Here is a 19,307-nt window from a genome sequence, read left to right as displayed (position 1 = left end):
TGAGAAGAGTTTGCTTATAATTCCACTGTAATCCAAGGGGTGCCTGGGCCAAGTCCTAGTTGATAGACAAGGTCTTTGAAAGGAGCCATCCAGATGTCAGTCTGCCTGCTCTCAGATCCTCTGGCTTCAATTTGAGCAGCTCCAGAATGTTCTATTTTGTAATAACCTTTCCTAAAATGCACCTGATTCATAGAAGAGTCTTTGCTCAGTAAGCAACGAGGAGACTAAAATGCATTAGACACAAATAAAACCAAAGGGCTCAGTCAAAGACCACAAGTGGATTTAGCTTTCTAGAATGGGTATCTATTGTTGACATTTCATTAAAGAATCAATTAATCTCATGTAATTAATTAATAAGGATAATTTTTTTTTGTAGAACAGTTACTGTGGGCAAAACTTTCTCCTATACTCTATTCTGAAGCACACATGGCAATCATCACATGGTGGTTCAAGCTAACAAAAGGAGTATGGACTATAAAAAAAAACCTCTGCAATTTCTAAACTGGAAATGGATACTCACCGAAAGAAACAAGTCTGAAATAACAGTGATGATTGAAAAATATCTCAGAAGATGGAAATTGAGCTTTGCCTGAAAGTTTTGGAACATTTTGGCCTTCCAAAGAGAATGTCTCAAAGATACTCATGCTTGTGGCAGCAGTGAAGAAATGGGGCTCAAGGAAAATCCTCTTAAAACCTACAACAGAGGAAATATGTCTTTAATTTTATATTTAAAATGGAAACCAAACAAAGATGCCAGAACACATTCTACGGTGTTACACTGCATTTGGTAAAGCCTGTGACAGTCATGTTTTCTTTTGCCAGAGATATCCACTTGCCTTTTCAATTAGGCTTAGATTCAGTCCAGAAATATGATGATGCTGGGCCTAAATAGGGCTCACATGTTCCAGCTTTCACCATTATTGCCTCAAATCTGAGCTGCAAAGATCTGACAACACAATAGGACAGGTAGATCAAGGGAAAGAGTTATAGAGACACTAATGACTAAATACCCTACTTCAATCCTTGCCTTTGATTCTGAAAGGCTCCTAAAGCACATTACAAATTGGGTTCTTTAGCTCACCAAACCATTTAATTCACCCATGAAATAAAATCACCTCAGGAGGTGGAGGAGGGCAGAGAAAGAGGCAGATATTTAACACCAGCCCAACAAAATAATTTTAAATCAGAAAAAGGAAAACTAATATATCCAAAGAATAATTTATGCAAACATGAGATACTAGGACTTTCACCTCTTTACTTTGAGTTTTCTGTAATGGAGATAATGGTTCCAAGATTCATAATCAAGTTTTCAAAGTGTTTTGCCATCCCATAGGGAGTAAAAGATTATATATGACTGGTAGGTCTTCACTGAGCACTCCTCTGCCCATCCAGAAAAGATGAGGACTGACTGCTTTGCTGTGACAGTTTTTCACCTACTATAATATAAACTCTCAATCTGGCCATCATCAAGGTATAGCAGGATGCACAGTCACCCTGACCTCTTTAATTTTCTGCATGGGAGTAGCATCATTAAGGAGGTAATAGTGTCAGAATCAGTAGTGTAAGATCTGTACATACCTGTAGAGCAAGAATTCCTTCACTATGAAGGTGCTTGCCGTCTGTCCTTCCATTTGAACATGATGGGCAGCAGAGGCATAGTATTTTTGGCAACAAACAGAAAAGCAGGTTGGCTGTCTCTGGACTTGCCCACCTTCTCTCAGCAGCAGCAGCCTCAAACACTGTTTTGTTTTGACACGTGTTTCCAATAAAAACACAAGGTTCATATTGACAAGAGGAATGCTGGACCAGACCACTGGCATTTCAAAGCAGCCACAAATCCTGCTTTCTCTGAGCCCCCAAGGGTCAATTCCATGCAGCAAGAATCATCTCTGTGTAATTATTCACGTTCTTCCACAAACAGCCTCATTATCTAGAGAGCTACTGTCAGCTGAGGTTGATTTTTCAATTATTTAAAGAGACATTGTCAACTCAGCTATGCTCTATTTACATGCATAAATCAATAATCTTTCTCATTACCTCTTCTATGTCTGCACTAAATGCAGCTCTAAAGTTTGGATATGGACAGTGGAGGTTTGGTTCTTTACAGTAAATACTCCAGAGAGATGCTCTGGTGACCCATGTAAGGGCTGGGCTGCAAAGACGTGAATGAAGACAAAGTGTTACCACTGGGATATGTTGCTGGAATGTCCTTAGTTTCATGGCTTATCTAGAAGGTCAAGGATAGATAGATTGTTAGATAGATAGATAGATAGATAGATAGATAGATAGTTTTTTTAGATCTCGATAATGTGTTGTTCTGATTTAGAAAAGGGCTCTTCCTGTAACCTAGCAAAGGACACAAGATAATCTACGTGACTGGCTACCTGTTACAAAAACCAAGCAATCAAACTATTAAAGATTCAAAGTCTTAGTCTCTCTCCTCCACTTTCTCTTACAAATCAGTGAGAACCAGGAAAGTCTATGAGACTCTCTTGTAGTTCATCCATTTGAAGGAGGTATGTACAAGGTTCATATGATCTGGGGAAGCATCATGGCCTTTTGTACCCTCAGGCTGGGTAACAGGGAATCTCAGCTTGCTCCATCTATGCATCTCTTCAGGTACCCAAAACCTCCCCTCGCAAATTCTACAGCACAAACCACAATGCCATGAGCTGAATTTTCTTCCATGTGTCCAGAGAGCATCATCAAAGGGATTAAAATGAAACGCAGCCTGCATGAACTAAATGTCTCCAAGAATCCCACAAAATCCTAGTGGAATAACTGGGAAAAGGGCATTGGCTCCTACTCATCTCCTGCAGGGGCAAGAGAGACATTTGTAGCGAGTCTCTTTTATTCATCAATCTCAAATAAATGATCCATGTGTTAAGAATCATGTCTACATAGGGAACAAGGAATATAGCCAAGATGACTGATACCATGGGCCTTTTCCCTCTTGCCTACCAAACAAGTAAACTCAGTATTTTGTGGAGCTTATTTTTTAAAGTAAATTCTACTCAGATTCCCAAAAACAACCAAAGGAAAACAATCATCAAGCACACAGAGAAAAAACACTCCTGAGACACATTGGTATTACATACTGTGAACTGCCTTGTCTTCACATTTCATCTCACACTGGCACAGTGATAATGGAAGCCCGAACAAATTTCTTGAAGCAGCAAGTCAGGCTCTCAGGAGAACACTTCAGATCATTTGTCGTCCTTCTGCTTTGATGTACTCGACAATCTCACATGAAATCAGGCTTCGGTGGGAACGGCCAGGCTCAGCGTACCAAAGGCAACGGGCTCCCCTCCTAGGACGCTAATCAAAACCATCCAGCCTCAGCAGAGGGAAGGCAAAAGCAAAGAACCAGCAAATAACTAAATAAATACAATTGCTACCCCTTAAATAACCTTGTTACAGAAACACAGAAGTACATAGATAACTCAATCCTTCTTTTGAGCAAACATACTGTGAGTATTTAACTTGACAAGTTTTTGAAGAGTCGTATTCTGTAGCTTTCCATATTGTCCTCAGCAGGACACAGCCAACAGTCTGGAAAATAATATCTTCTCTAACTTCACTACTCCCTCCCCCACTTTTTTTTTCTTGTAATCATCCATATTATTAATAGGAGGCAGCTGGTTCCCATTAATGTTGGGAAAAGTGGTCTATCTCAGGAATTATGGTTTAAATTGGCTTGTAGTCTGGGGGAATTAGCCATCTGCACCTGGCCTAACATGGATATTTTCAGCCATACTAATCATAAGCAGGGCTTTGTTCTAGTTGTGTCCACTTGAGTCTTTCACTCTGTCTTTTTTTTTTTTTACCCCTTAGAGAGTGAGGAAAAAAAAAAAAAAAAGGAAGAAAAAAAAATAATCCCATTAACCCTTTCACAGAATTAATCAAAACCTAACTGCTTCGTTTGTGCCCTGTGTTTTATTTTATGTTTGTAACTGAGCACATCATTTAAGTTTGAATGAGGCCCAGCACAAGTCTGTAGCTTTTCAGAGGCTGAACAAAATTGGCTTGAGGAAAAGCCAGTTGTTTGGGAAGACAGCTGTGATTTAGCAATATCTTCATGACGTCCGCATGAAGCGTAATATGATGTGGGCAGGAAGGGTTGCACACCAGAATAAAGCTGGAGGGAGGGTTACAGCACATAAAGCAAAAACACCATTACATTGCAAATTACTCTGAGGAGCACACTATAATGTAACAGGAATGTAGGAATTGGGGTAAGTGTGTTTTCGTGTTGTTTTTTTTTTTTTTACATACATGTTTGGCAAAATGGTTGTGTTTATCCAGAACTTCGGGGCTGAAATAAGAAAAATGCATTCAAAGGTGAGTGAAAATAAATGACATCATGAGGTCAGATGACTGCTTTCCTTGCCTCACAGGCTTGGAAGCGCAGGTAGCAGCTCTATCCCATCCCCAAGCTCTGCGGGGAATCCATCCACCATTGCAGTTATAGGAATAAGTGGTTTACTCTACACAAGAACCTACCCAAATCTTTGACCACCTTTTTTTTTTTTTTCCCCCCAAAACATCTGGATCTTTACAGAGATTTGTAAAAGACTGGTTTTTCTCTCTCTCCACAACAATCTTCCTGCCTCAGTAATTGTAAATTGCCAGTGTTAAAGTGTTTAAATACTGTATAGGCAACGTCTGAGAGGACAGGTTCATTGGTGGCTGTTAATACAATGATCTGGACAACATCTTTGGCTTGAAAGTCACTGAACTACTGCACACAGGATACTGTGAGGCTCTGCCAGGGGACTGCTCAGCCTGCTCACATCCAAACCTCCTGCTCTCCCTACAAACAGGATATTGTGTTAGTCCTGACACTACAGATGTTCATACATACATGGCTATGAGGGGGTATATTGCAAGCAAAAATACGCAATTTAATCTGAGAGGCACAGCTTCATATTTTTTTTTTTCTTCCTGAACAAGCTCCATTGGCCACTTTTTATGATGTATCATCCCTTCTCCACCCATACTTACCCTTGGACTGGTGCACTGAGGTGCCAAATCAAATTTTGTGTCAATAGACAGTGTATGTAGTCACATGTCTATCAAATGCCAATGTGGCAATACAGGTCTCAAGCATAAGGAACCTGGGAGCTCCTTATAGCCCCCTCATGCTCCCACCTGGCTCAATAGCTGAGTCTAATGGGCTTCTTTGCTTGCTCACTCATTTTGCAGGATCCAGCTGAAACAAGAAGCAGAAATGCTGACCTCTCATGCAGGAGCCTGTTGCCATGCTATTCACAGCTTCTCGGGGATCAGGAAGTGCCAAAAATCTCAAAAAAAAGTCTGGATCTTCCAGGCCAATTTAGAGCTCAAGAGGCCCAGATAGTTTGGATAACCTACAGTCAAGCATTACAATTTATGGGAGCTTATCCAAAGCAAACTTAGAATCAAGTCACTCACCCATCAGTAACCGAAACACCTCTGAGAACAAGGTGTGCTGCCAAGTACTAGCAACCAGCTCTGAGGTGGGGCCAGGCAGCCTGGTGATGGGGTAGAGTCAGCTGGAGATGGACTTTTGGAGCCAGGGCTTGGAGAGCAGGGGTGGTGCAATCACACTGGTATCCAAACATGAGCAAACGGGTGGCAGCAGAAGGGAACGGAGCATGATGGTGGCAGGTTTTAATAAGCAACTCTGTGAAACCAGTTTAGCTGCCCCAACACAGATGTAAATCAGAAGGAACTGGTCAGGAGAGCAGGGAAGTGTGCTGAAGCCACAAAGGGGAAAGATGGAACCTACATCTACAGTGAAGGCCAGTGTAGGTCCCAGGGGGTTGCAGCTGAACGTCTGTGGCCCATCTTCTGCTGAATGGCTTTACATGAGCACTTTGTCTGCCTGAATATATGGTTTAGTAAAAGGGAATAAAAGGGAGGAGGTGGGAGCAGAAAGTCATCCTTAATCTTGGCGAGCATTTACAAGTCTACTGAGACAGCCACAAATTCCTGGAAATGAGATTTCCCACCTCTTCAGGGAGCAGGATTTAGGTATAGAAGTCAGAATAATGAATCTTGCACAAGAAAACTATATTAAAAACAAAAGAATAGCAATGACAAAACAACTTCAATAACTGAGAGAAAAGGCACCTGCAGTCCCCAGATGTGTCTGTATTGGGGCTGTGTACGGTGTCCATGACACAGACACGGTATCTTGAGGCAAATACAAACCAAAAGTGAGGACTCCCCTGTGACTTGCTCCTTTGCCTGATTTCAGCCATAACAAACCAGCCCACAACTTCCACCTGCTCTTAGTCTGTCTCTCTTCCTAATTGAGGTCCTCAGAGCTAATCTTCAGAGTAATTAGTACAGAGCCTGGTATACTGCAAACCTCCTCCCCATCTGTACACTGGCTGCACAGTTACACTGACTTCTCCATGACAGTGCAGATCACAAAGTCCAGAACAAAAAGTGCAAAAGCCAGAGACAAAGTCTTCTGGCTGAAGAGATCCAGCTGTGGAACAAACTTGCAGAGGAAATGAGACAAATCCAGTTAGAGGACCTTTGGGAAACAATGAAAATCATTCCCCTTTTCCATCATAAGCAGAATGACATTCACAGCATTACCATCCCTTCACATCTGAAGGAAAGAGATCTTTTTAGCCATAAAGAAGACAAGAACCAAAGATACCCCAACTTTGCTTTTGCTGACTTTTTTTTTCCTTCCTCCTCATGAGGAACACTGAGATATTATATCACTGTGATAACCAGAAGGATAAACCATCAGGAAACTCAGTATAAGAACAAGGAAAGTGCTGATGGGAAATATTTCAGGAGGCTGTGGAGCCAAACAATTCCTTAAACCTTCACGGGGAGCGTACAGATGAGGGAACTACTTGCAAAGATTCATTTCTGTGTAAATAGACCATAGGTTTACTGAGGTGCATGAAGATTGACAGAAAGGCAGGACAGTAACCAGTGCTAAAGGCAGCACTAACATGGGTGTGATCTGGAGTGTATCACAGGTCCTTGTTATGGGCCTTTTTCTGCCTGAGCCCTTCTGATCTTTGCACTGCTCTCCAGGATTTTCCAAGCATGATTTCTCCCCTCTGGGCCCAAAGGAACTCATACCCAGACCCTTGGTCTTGTTTCTTCTCAAGAGTGAAAACTCTAAGACTAATGTTCATAATGCTCTTTCCCATCTTTTGCAGTTCAAAACATGCACATCTTTCTAGCCATCTCAGAAATCATCTCTGCTTTCGGCTGTTCTTTTCCCCAAAGCTTACTGACTGTCTTGGCACTGTTTGCAGTTGTTTATATAGCTGTAATCAAACTAAAATCCTGTTGCCATTAGCATTCCTGTCAAGCTCCCCATGTTCCCCTTCTTCTAAGATTCCGGCACTGCTTTCCTTCTTTTCTCCTGTGAAGTTCCCTCTCAGGAACACACTTTCCCATCACCAAACAAGATTTCCAGTCTTGCAGGCACTAAAATCAAAGAGATGCCAGACTTGTGGGTATCCACCAAGACAGGGCTCCTGTGTGATGTCCAGTCTGAGCAGAGGATGTGTGGTTATTTCTGTTCTTCCTTCTTGATCCTTAATGTCTTTGTAAGGCAACTGAGCTGATAAATTCAGTTTTTTTCCAGATATCGCAGCTAGCTGAAGGGCTCTATTCAGCCACCAGTCTCTGGGCAGGGCTATCACTCTGGTGAAGAAACCCTGAAGAAGAACTTTCTTTGTAAGAGTGATAGCAGAAAAGATGGATAGGTGTGAGCAGCACCTGGAAAAGAGAAGCCTATGAAATCCATTAGCTGCCTAAAAACAAGGTCAGGAGACGTGTGCAAATCCAGGGAAAGGCATTCCTGAGCTTATGGGAGCAAACCACAAAGCCTTAAATGTCAGGCTGGTAAAAGGGAGATAAAATGTGGTGGGGATTTGACTGGGGCAAGTACTCTGAGGAAATAGGAAATAAACAGCTGACCTTGAGATCAAGTATGTACGGTATAGCCCAGATGACAAAGTAGAGGTTTAAAATGAGTTTTAGTGGCAATGGGGATGAAGAAAGGATGAAAGAGATGAAAGAAAAGAATTCCACATACAGATGGGCTTGCAGGGTTTTTACTTTCAGTTGGGGTTTTTCATCTTGTTCCCTCTGTTCAGGAAAAGCTTGAAACAAATGGGTAATAAGCCAATGAATTCACGAAGCCCAACATTTATTCTCTGTTGTGACAAGAATATCTCAGCTTCAAATCGAAAGGCAGATGGGCCACAGCTCAGCAGCAATCAGAGACTGCCACAGAAATTACGGTGGAAAAATCAAGAGCCCAGAGGGTCACTGAATCCTTAAGGTCATGGAAGACCTGCTAAAACTTATTTCTCTGTGTTGTGATGAAAAAATAGAATAAAGAAAGCTCTTACGTGCACATCTAATTAAAGATCTGGCAAAAAATAGCTAAAGGTGTTGGGAACACAACTTATAGCTTTTGAGTGCTACATCTCCCTTCAAGTTTTCCCTATGTGCTGCTCTCAGGGAGTCACCATCACCCAACATCTAGTTAATGATCTACTGTATCAAATGTATTTGTTCCCATCCTATTCCTGAATTGCTGTGCACATCGCCAAATAACCCCTCTCAGTGCATTTCAAAACCAAACATCCTGGAAGACTCTGGATCTTGGAGACTGAGCTTACACTCTGATAGCAGTTGGTGCTTCAAGAAGAAGGTTTCATGTCGCCAGCCTCATCTCTGGGTCTCTGAAAATCAAAAGTTTGACCTACTACTTGGCTCCAGCAAAAAACAATGCAATCTTGTAGCAAAATAAACAGAAGAAAAAGCTCCTAATAGCACAAAGACCTATATCAGGGAGTGGATTTCATTATGGGAATAGCACGTGTCTGTCTTACAGACCTTAAAGTATCACACACACTTTGCTTATTTCAGAACCTGGTTCCATGAAATGAAACACTGCAGGATAATCATATTTATTTGTTTGGTTTTCCACTTTGTACAGTTATCCCAGCTTAAATCTAAGCCAAATGTTACAGTAAAAAAAAAAAAAACATGGATATACATGTTTTTTGATTTACTAACAGAAGTACGAAAATAGGTTACAACAGCCAAGACCAGAGGTCCTCATTTGTAACCATTTATCCTCATGTAGTTAAAGGTCACCCACAAATTATAGACTGTGGGTTCTAGCACCATTTTAGATATATAAATGTACGTGTGTATTTACAACTGCTACATACTTATTTTCCACAGTGTGGTGCCCAATGTTTCTGCTACAGCCTGAAACAGAGCTGCCACACAGGAGGGTTCACTGGCTCTATACTTAACACAGAGAAACTTTCTTTTGATTGGGTAGAAGTGGGATGGGAGGAGAGGTGACGTGGTAAAAATCAGTTGTGCCTGAGACAGCCCAATAACTGTCATGGTTTGTGAGCTAAATGGCTGCTGGTGTCCCAGATGAGATAAAGAAACAAACCTAGAAAAGCACTCCATTAAGAAATCACTCCAACAGAAAAACAAACAAACAAACAAACAAACAAACAAACCAGCATCTGATTTACAACTATTCCCATCTTTTTTTTTTTTAAATGAAGGAGAAACTGGAATTACAAGCTGAAGCTCTAAACATCAGAATGTCTAAATAACAATGAGATTCGGGAAGAACTATAAAATTGAGGGGATATTACTTACATGCTCTTTTATGATGTTTTAAGCATGTGCCTTTCAACATCTCTCTATAGCTCCTGCCATTTGAAAAACTGAAACCCTGCATTTTCAGGAAAATACATGACTCAAGGAATCAAGACTTTAAGAAAAATGGCAAATACTGTGGAACTAGCACTAGAACTGCAAAAATGGGCAAATAAGCCCGTATAAATTGATTCCCATCAAGTTTGTATAATGGGAGCAGTTATTAAGGAACAATCTGTAGTCACCTACAAAAAGATATCAGGTTAAGCAGATGGTGTGTTACCATGCAGTGAACACTTATGCAAGTGAGTTACAATACAGCCTCTAGATTATTTATAACTTGCCATTTGAAATTAGACTTCAAAGCTGACCAGGCTGAGAGAGAGGGTTGGTCTAGATGACCTCTAGAGGTTTCTTCCAACCAGAAATATTCAAGATTTTTGGCATATATCTCTCTTTAAGTGGAGAAAAAAATAGAACATGTTTTTCAAAATTCACAAAGGAGGAAATCCTGAGTGAAAAGAGAGAGGTGAGGGGGGAAAAAAAATAAATAAAGGTTTTTATGTTTAGCATTTAAATGGTATCCTCCCTGCAAAGTTTTTTTTTGAAGTTTTTGACATTCTAAGCAGTTCTTCACTGAAATTATAGAGTCACTTCAGTTCTATGCTGCTAGGTGAGGTTTATTGCAGGGTTACTCACTGTTGTAAGGGACTGCAGATACTTGGCTCTATTAGAACCTGCTGCAGGAGCTACAGGCTGATGCTGTCTCCTTTTGAAATCCTCCAGCTCCTCCACTCAGCTGCTAGTTTTATTTCTGGTATTTTTCATGAAAAGTCATAGCAACCATCCCAAGTCCCTAAGAGTAATTTAGGTTTTCTTGCAGACCCATCTGCCCTACATACTCTGCTCAGGAAGAATAAGTAGAGAAAACACCAAACCTTGTGGTACTTAAGAAAGAATCAGATTAGTCCCATTTAAAAAAACATCCTTCATATTCCAGCTTTAAATGGACATTTCTCACTGTGTTTCTTCCTTCCTCTCACCCCCCTGCAAGCACCACAGCACCAAGGGAGCTGAGATGAGGTCAGAGAGCAGCTCAGAGGTTCGGTGGGAGTATGGAACATCCCTGTGCCATGGCCACTGCCTGTGGGCTGAGCTGGAAGAGGGTAAAGAGGTAAAAATGTGGTATTCCACCCCAAAGGTGGGAAATCAAAGCATGGCACACACAGGGCAAATAGAAAAGAAATCAAGCTCCACTTCCTCTGGCTTTCTGCTCCCTTAGAGAATCGCACAAGTACAAAACCATGAAAACAATAACCCCAGCTGCAAAGGCAATGAAGCAATTTGTTAGGGAGATGACATTTTTAATGAGAAACACTTGCTGGAGGAGAACAAAAGGCCCTGTTTGGTCAGAAAGATGCTCTTGATACTCTTCTGAAGTGCATGAAAAAGTAATTTTGTTTAAGCGTCATAGACAGAGCAGCTGAATTTCCTGAGGCTCCAGATGTTGTCCCGTGCAGATGCTGAACAAATGGAACTCTGTCCTGACACAATGAAAAGAAAAAAGCAAGCCTTCCCAAACCAAACACCATGCACCAGACTATTTCACATCGAAAAGCAGTAAAAAAAAAAAAAAAAAAGAAAAAAAAAGAGAGAAAACCATGCAAACTGGGGAGAAAGGAAGTTCTTGAAAGCAAGAATGTTTGATTGGCCATAGGATAAACTGTTCTTAATTGCTCTATAGATAATTGAAGGAGACAAGAATCTGGATTTGCAAAATACGAAGTTCTGGCTCTGCCGCCTCTTTTTCTTGGCTTCGCACTGTTTCTCTTTGCCAGTTACCTGGCTGTGATTACACTGATTTTGTTCCCTAGGAAGGGGCAGATTCTGCAATCTTTTGTGGGGTCAGAAGTCACTGGAGCTTTCCTGGGGTGAGCAAGAGATTCATAATCAACAACCGAAAAACTATAATCAATACTTCACTGTATTGGTCATACAGTGAAAGTGCAAACCTGCTTCCTAACTTGAGATTATTTCCTGAATTTTGAGGAGAACAAGGGTTTTAGTGCCTCAGTGGCAAAAGCTTTTGAAATAAGAGATCAGACCAAGATCAGCTCTCATTTTAATGAAGACTAATGAAATATAATGACCTTGATACTCAGATACTTCATTCCTGAGCTTTGGGATGGGCCACAGAAGTAGATGTAGATGTTTACTAGGCTTTGTAAGCCATACAGGGCCCATATAGATTCTGATGTAAATCAGAGTAGCTTTAGGTCTGCTGGCTTATGCTCTCATTTTTTTTTCCTGCCCTTTTGGGCTCTGAAAAATGGACACCATTCATGCTTTCTTCTAAAGCACAAGTCTCCTTCTAACACAACCTTATCCTTTCACTAAGTGGTAGCAGATGACAGAATCTAAAGCACGAACATGAGAGAATTCCTACCTCTCACATAGGGCCCCTTCCTAAGAAGCAAGGCTGTCACAGGCAACTCTGCCTTTTGAAAAAAAAGGTAATAAAAGCCAGGTTTGTGATGCCAGTCCATCAGCAGGTGGTACTGTGTAGTCAGTTTATAGTGAACAAAGTGAGAATGTTATTGTTTTAAAGTGGAATTCGGAATAGATGGTTAACATCACATCTGACACGGACCCGATGGGCAAAGCTAAACAACTGCCACACCAGAGTACACATCAAACGAGAAGGAAGCAAGCCAAGGGGTGCATGAGTAGATCTGAATAAGAATAGAGATAAAACTTTTAAAAAGGAAATGACTTAGTGCACGTAAATTATGAGAAACTGGGGACAGAGCTTTTGTTTCTCTCTGTTGAGAAGAAGACTTAAGACCAGGCTGAGAGCAGCTGCTTTCCAGCACAGAGAGAAGAAGGTGCTTCCAGTAGAGCCTCACCAGTCAGAGAGAAGTGGTCTCAGAGTTTAGGCAAGAAATTAGATGGGAGGACTGAAAAAGAGCATTCTTTCACTAGTTTCCTTTAAAAGAAATTCAACATGGGTCAAATGAGCTAGTTTTGTCCAAACTGAGTCAAACCTGATTCTTAGATGACCTAATGTAAGCATCAGCGAACCAAGTAGCAGCCATGGTGCTGGTGGCTCACAGAGGAGCATTGTGCTTTGGAGAAAGCTGCTTGAAGCAATTCAATAAAAGTAAATTTACCTTAAGATGGAAAAATCAATTTTCACAGAATTATTGGGTGTGATCTAATGACTGTACCAAATAACATGAATTCCAACAATAGGTAATGCTTTTAAGCATGTTACCAGCTTTTCTTTCATGCATACATTGCCAAAATAATCCCCCTTTGCATACGCAGAAAGTAATCAGTGAAACTTAACTTCTGGTAAGCACATACAAGAGACTTCTACAATCAAGCAGTCTTTTAATTTATATTCTAAAGAGGTTTGCATTAGGGCCTGCCCCTACCAGCAATCACCAGTACACTGAAAATCTCCAAGTCTTGATTGCTAATGAGGAGGAAAATCACTAGGCTAGAGAGAAACTAAGTATAAATAATATTGGTTTTGCATTTATTTTTCCTCTGAGGACATACTACAGCAAAGCATGCTCAGGCCATGTGGGATACAGGACTTTTAATTCCACAGGATTTTTGCTACAAATGTTTTGGTGGAGAGAGCACTGTTGCTTTTCCACACCAACAGCAAATGCTGCAGCACGAACCACCATAAAGGAAACAAACAACGGGTGGTGCTGAGGGACCGAGGACTTCAGAGGGCAATAAGAAACCCAGGTGAACGAGGCAGCTTGTTTTTAAGGATGAGCATATTTTTAAGAACACCACCATTCCTGCTCCTCTTTTGATGCAGAGTCTCACTGCTTCCCCATGTTGTCTCTCTCCTGCGTCATTTCCCTCAGCAACCCAAGGATCATCTGCATGGCAGATGCTCCATCTTCTTCATCCCACAGAGAAGCCAGTGGAGATGGGCTGTGTTGAAGGACACCAATTACCGAATGCCATTTGGTGCTTACACAGCAGTGCTGCAAGGGGAAGCTGGTGTAGGGCATCACCTGCTCCTGCATCTCTGAGCAATGGGGAGACAGATAAACCTTTGGTACTGTAGCAGCATCCAGGATATTGTTAGAAACAAGCTGGATTCAAAAATTTAATGTGTTCATATCCATCTTTTCAGGGACTTTTCTTGGACTTGCCAGTATTTGACTTGACATTTTAGAACAATTAAAAAGAATCTCCTGGGCATAAATATAAAAATAATTCCTTAAAATTATCTGGAATATCTAGCTTCCTCATGGATTGCTAAGTGAACACACTTATCCCCTTGAAAACACCAGGGAATTATGATTTCGTCTTTCGAGAATCGAATGCTCATTTTCATGGGTCATTAGAGATGCATAGCTCTAAAGGCAGTCTAAACCTTTAAACTCCCCTTTTTTTAGCAATGGGAGAAAACCAGGAGAAAGACAAAGGAAATAATGAACATTTGCAAGTCCACTAATGAGCTATTGCGGGTCATTATTCTTATATCCAATAGGAATTTAAATTACAAACTGTTTTGAGAATCACTTGTATTAGGCATTTACTTTATAATGAATGTGACTGCAATTTTTAAAAGCTGGTGTGCAGGATAGTAGAGAGGCTATAAAAAAACCTAAGTTACATATTGAATTGTGTGTACATATAATGACTGTATTATTTCTAGGGAATTAACTGCCCCCCCGCTTCCCCCCTAACTTTCCAGACTCTGAATCATTTTCTAATAGGATCTCAACAGGCAATAGTATTAAAAATGTGTTAGATGTTAGCATCTGGGCCAGGAAAAGCATGACAATCTAATATAGAGAATCTAAGTGGGGCATTCATCCAAGCCTGCCATCCATCTTTCCATTCTCTGCAGAGTCTCTCCCATTTCAGGGTACACAGATTGAGCAAGTCCTTGGAATAATGACATTTAAATGAGGTAAAGCCTACCTGACAACGTTTCCTTGCCAGACAGGTTGCAGGTCCCAGGGAACAGATACCCAAACTACAGTCATCTTCCTCTCAGTAATGGCAATTTTAATTGAGAAGTCATTTCAGTACATGGAGGCAGACTAAAACCAGAAATCTCATTCCATTAAAGGGAAAAAAGAACCCCAAAGCCCCAGGCATCATGATTTTGACACTTGATTTTCATTCCACAGTGAAACAAAAATGAAACCTTTCAACAATTCTCATGAAAACTTTCATGAGAGAGAGAGACAAGCCAAAGTAATGAACTTACTGGCTGGGTAAGATCAACAAACTAGAATAGCAACATTGGGAGAATTTGAAAAAGAATCCTACTCTGCGTCTTTGTATTTGATACACAAGATTCAGTTTCAAGATCCTCCTCTAAACAGATCTCATTATAGCTATAAGAAGTATGATCAGCAAAACATCCTCTTCCAGACTTATTAGAAAGATTTTAAGATTTATTTATTTATATATATACTTTCCTTTTTTTTTTTTTTTTTTTTTTTTTCCTGATTCTAATCCTTGGGAATCTGGAAAAGAAAAATAAAAAGAATCTTGTTTTGACCAGCATGAAATCCATTGCCTAGATTTAAGATGCCCATTTACCCCCTTCCTATTTACCACAGTAGAACACATGAGGTCACATTGGGAAAAGACCTAAAGAAAAAAATACCTGCATATTTCCAGTATGCCTACTTTTCCTGAGGCATCCAGGGTAGTTAAAAAATAATCAGTCAGCTGCACGAGGTATCATATTTGGATGCTATTGTGCTCAATTAAAGTCTTACTTCAGTAGTGCAAACTGTCAGGAAACTGTTAAGAAACTGTAGCTGTCTTTGAAGGCTTAAAATTGCCAAAGGCAATATAAAGAGAGAAGGAAGGAAAGGCATTTTAAAGAAATTATCCTGTTCAGTTGTTATAGCTTAAGAATCTTTGCAGAGAATGAAAGGAAACAAATTACTCCAGTTCACTTCCAGAGGGTTCAGTACACAACAGTTAAGCGGCCTCTGGGATGGATTTGAATAAAGGAGCTGTTCTAAACTTAAACTGGAGTTTTAGAGCTCAGAAATATTTTTTTTTCCTACTCAAACGTGCAGAGTGTGGTAAGAACAATGGACAGGATAGGACCTCTTTGGACATTGTACCCAGTACCTTTGTACTGCAACTACACATCACATAATCTTATAGTCTGGAAAAAACTTCACCTTAAAACAAGGCTGTGTGCTTCAGTGAATCCTAGCAAGAGGCTCTTCCAGAAGCTCGTCTCACTGATGGTTAAAAGCTTTCTCATTTCCATCCCCACTGTGTTCACAGGCAGGTTCTGACTTTGCTGGAAGTGGCGTTTCATGAGGCAGACTCCAACGAGGCTTGTAGCAACCTGGCTGACAGCCAGCCTGGATGATAACTTCATCTGATGCTTGTTGATGTTCTCCCCAGTCTGATGTCTTCCTTTTCATTTTTAATCTCTTTTTGCAATAACATGGGCCAAATGTTGCTTTACATTACTTGCATTACACTGATCCTTGGAATTTCCAGCAAACCTGGGAACACCCAAGACACTTCCTGCTCAAGAAGGTTTGCGGTCTTAATACAGGAGAGAAAAAAGTGAGAGGAAAAGAGAGACAGAAAATAACGAAAGTATTGAACAAACAAAAAGCCAATCCTCTGACTTCTCCAGTCCTATCTCATGCCTCTATAGGCCTCATTATCCCTTCCAGGGAAAGATCATTGTCCTGTTTTCTAAAAAGTCAAAGATGCTCTCTTAGGACTTGCCTATCTTCAAATATTTAGAGAATACGGCAATTAGTTTATTGTCTAATCCTTTATCTTGGTAAGCAGACAAAAGGTTGCTGAAAAATAACATTTCAGAAGGTATTGTTACTGTAGCCCAGTAAATCTAGTATATCAAAAAAGGCCACGAGTTTCCAGCTCTAGTTTCCTGCTTATCCCTATAAGGCTGTGCAGAGTTGTTTGCGTGTTGGTCAAGCTGTATACTAATTTCCACTAACTGTTCTTAAGAAATACAACATTTGTTTGAATAGTTGCTTAAAAAGTCCGTATAACATCAAGATGTTTCTTTTTGAACGTTCCACTCATGGCATTTAACCCAACCTACGTCAAGCAGGAAATCTCTTGTAATCATTCAGTCTGTAGGGAGACATGATGAAACGTTTGAATTTGGAAAACTTCTCCTTTCCAGTTGCTGGGCTTCACTTTTAATTTGTATGTCTGTTTGGATGACCCCATTAATACATTAGTCCTTCTGGCAATCATACAGCCACTGCACCTCAGCATCACAATTCTAGCTCGAAGTGGCAAAAAAAACAATTTTGAAAATTTGGTTTTGTTGTCATGCTTGCAAAGTGTAGATCAATCTACCTTAAATAACCACTGACCAGCAAATTCTAACCAGGACATCAGGATGAGGAAGAATAGAACAAAAGATTAATAAAAATGTGAGTAGCGGGGTTCTGGTACAATATTGTCAAAAATCAATACAGATACCCACTGGAGAATAAAGTCGGTCTTGTAAAAGCACGACAGTACTGTGCGACCAGATCTCAGCCAAGCAGAAGCTTTAGAAGTGACTGTACCGCGTGGCCTATACAAAAGCCTCCACTGACAATATTAATATAGCTCTTTCTTCCCCTGCGCAACCATCAAAGCCTCGATGGTCTTTGAATTACCCTGCCGAACAAACCTGACATGATTTGGAAATCCGATACAGAAGTGCAGTTACAGTTTTATCACCCATCAAATTATAAACATCTTTCTAAAGTCCTGTCTAGTGTATGTGCTTCCAGTCAGGCTGGGAAGGCTCTAAAGACAATATACATTTAACTGAGTACATTTTGCACGTAGTATAGGGTGTCCTCTGTGTTTCTAAAAACTCCATCTGCCTACAGAAAGTCGTTTATGTGTTTAGTTCAGTATTGACTCGGGAGATGCCCAACCAAGATACTATGGGTTTTTATTATTATTATTGTTTTAACCAAGAGACAAAACAAGAGGGAGCAACAGTTAAAGCTGCTTTGACTTAATGATGTTTATTTTAATTCCAAAGGAAAGAGATCTACTTCCAAGGCTTGAATATTTGCAATGTCCTTATTATTTAGAGTGCAAAAAAAACCAAAAGTGAGAGAAAATAGCATCTGCAATGGGCAAATAGGGATACCCAGATGTTACGGGACCTTCATAAAATTTATATCTGAATGTGATTATTAAAGCCACTAAGGTGTGAAGCAGAGCAGTGCTCATTTTTATTACGATAGACTGTGTGCAAGCACGTCTGCATATTAAGCTATTGCATGTTGCATCCATTATTCACTGGTATTTTTGACCTATAAATTTGGTTTTGGCAATGAATGTTTACCTCAAAACAATTTGTGAAGGAGCTGCTTTATAAATTGCTCAAATTACTGAGATTCACAGGAAACATCAAACATTTGGTTCTGCATTTTGTCTCAAATATTTTAGGAAAAAATCCAATTTTGGATTGGTATTCTCATCTGAAATCATTCAGCCTCATAATAATTCATAAGAACATTTACACAGAGTTGCTTTGAGAAAAGAGGCCTAAAAATGAGCAATAGAAACTTCAATTTGGCTTTAATTAAACATATTATTGCAGATCCTGGGATATTAAAAATAGTCCACTGCAGATGGACTCATGCTTATGTATTGACTCACAGGTTCCCTCATAGTGAAATATTTCATTTGCAAGTTGCTCGTAACTACTTATTGCTGCACCACAGGGCAATCCAATCAATAAGATAAAAGTCTATAAAAAACACTTTCTAAAGTTTTCACTCTGCGACTAAAGTACAGTACTAATTTTCTTATATTAGTTTTGCATAAATACAAGGACTGGAAACTTCTCCCATAACTGTCTTAATGTGGCGGTGAGACTCTTTGCAGAGCACAATGCCATGTTCATGCTGTTGTCAAGGAGGGTAGGAAAGGAAAATATGGGTTTCAACCCTCCTTTGCACCCTCCTGAATGTAGGACTTGTGTAGTTGGAAAGTAGAACAAAACTCGACAGTAGTAGAGTAGTAATGATCATTTCACTGGGATCTCTCTGCTAAGAAGGGAGGAAGATGTTCATTCTCGTGAGTTCTTAGAGGGTTATTTATGGGGTTTATCTCCCAGCTGATAAATCCCATAGCATAACAAAGCACTGCTTGATTAAATAACTGGTAGATCCGGCTCTTAGAACCCCTTTACAATTTTAGTTTTCATTACTAATGTGGAAGACTGAACACAGCAACCATGGGCCTTGTTCACAGATGTCTGTGTAATTCAGTTATCTGCCTTCACAAAGAGGTTCTTGCACAGCGAACATTTGTGGAAAGGTGTGGATAAGTAATGGAAACCACTGCCACACCTCTGCTCCTGAAGAACGGCCTATTTCACATTAAATTGTCCCTTACAAACGTGGGTAACTGGCTGAAAGTGAAACAAATAACAATTATTCCAAACTTTAGTAGAGCAGCAGTGGATAAGGGTAAGTGTGTAAGACTGGGTTAAGAGAATTGATGGAACACGTCAAGGTATAATACATGAGGCTTTAAAGGAAAACAATTTTGCTATGATTGAGAGGATTGCTCCATAGGGAGGGTCCAAAGACTGGGCCAGAATAAGAAGTCTAGAAGGTTATTTT

The 19,307-nt window shown here is 40.3% G+C and overlaps 1 long non-coding RNA gene across 3 annotated transcripts in view; it reads right to left on the bottom strand.

The window, feature by feature from the left end:
- The window catches only part of LOC110359912 (uncharacterized), a 45,228-nt gene that overhangs the window by 13,504 nt on the left and 12,417 nt on the right, over positions 1 to 19,307 (bottom strand). Inside the window, exons 3-5 of one of the 3 annotated variants that reach the window (XR_010475353.1) lie at positions 15,852 to 16,230; positions 3,099 to 3,318; positions 521 to 694 (exon numbers count right to left, since the gene is read on the bottom strand). This is a non-coding gene — a long non-coding RNA (uncharacterized LOC110359912). Of the gene's footprint in view, positions 1 to 520; positions 695 to 3,098; positions 3,319 to 3,469; positions 5,425 to 15,851; positions 16,231 to 19,307 lie in introns of those variants that run through there. The other 2 variants (XR_010475352.1, XR_010475351.1) reach the window with 2 other exon arrangements.

The sequence above is a fragment of the Columba livia genome, chromosome 11 (genome assembly GCF_036013475.1).
Source record: "Columba livia isolate bColLiv1 breed racing homer chromosome 11, bColLiv1.pat.W.v2, whole genome shotgun sequence".
NCBI classification, from domain to species: Eukaryota; Metazoa; Chordata; class Aves; order Columbiformes; family Columbidae; genus Columba; species Columba livia.
Note: the sequence above shows the minus strand (reverse complement) of the source record. Positions and strands in the feature narration are given on the sequence as shown.